Source organism: Pundamilia nyererei, unplaced genomic scaffold, assembly GCF_000239375.1.
Source record: "Pundamilia nyererei isolate P.nyererei 1_Seehausen unplaced genomic scaffold, PunNye1.0 scaffold00034, whole genome shotgun sequence".
NCBI classification, from domain to species: Eukaryota; Metazoa; Chordata; class Actinopteri; order Cichliformes; family Cichlidae; genus Pundamilia; species Pundamilia nyererei.
This window is the reverse complement of record NW_005187435.1, coordinates 3,175,147-3,175,384: the sequence shown is the minus strand read 5'-3', so window position 1 is coordinate 3,175,384 and position 238 is coordinate 3,175,147.

Sequence of the window (238 nt, the reverse complement as noted above, 5' to 3'; positions counted from 1 at the left end):
TGTCATTTTATAAGCAAAATGCCCCAAATTTACACAGCTGAGCTTCTCTAATGAGAGTACTTTCTGGTTTTATTTCACCTTATATCTTTAGTTTAAACAAGCGCTTTAATATGTTACCTTCATCTTTATAAATTTTTATGGCAAGTTTTTACTTTTTGCTGACCTTTTCCACACCATTCAATCAAACAGAGAAAAAGGAAAAAGACATTTAAAAAAAGAAAAGGAAATGATAAACAAT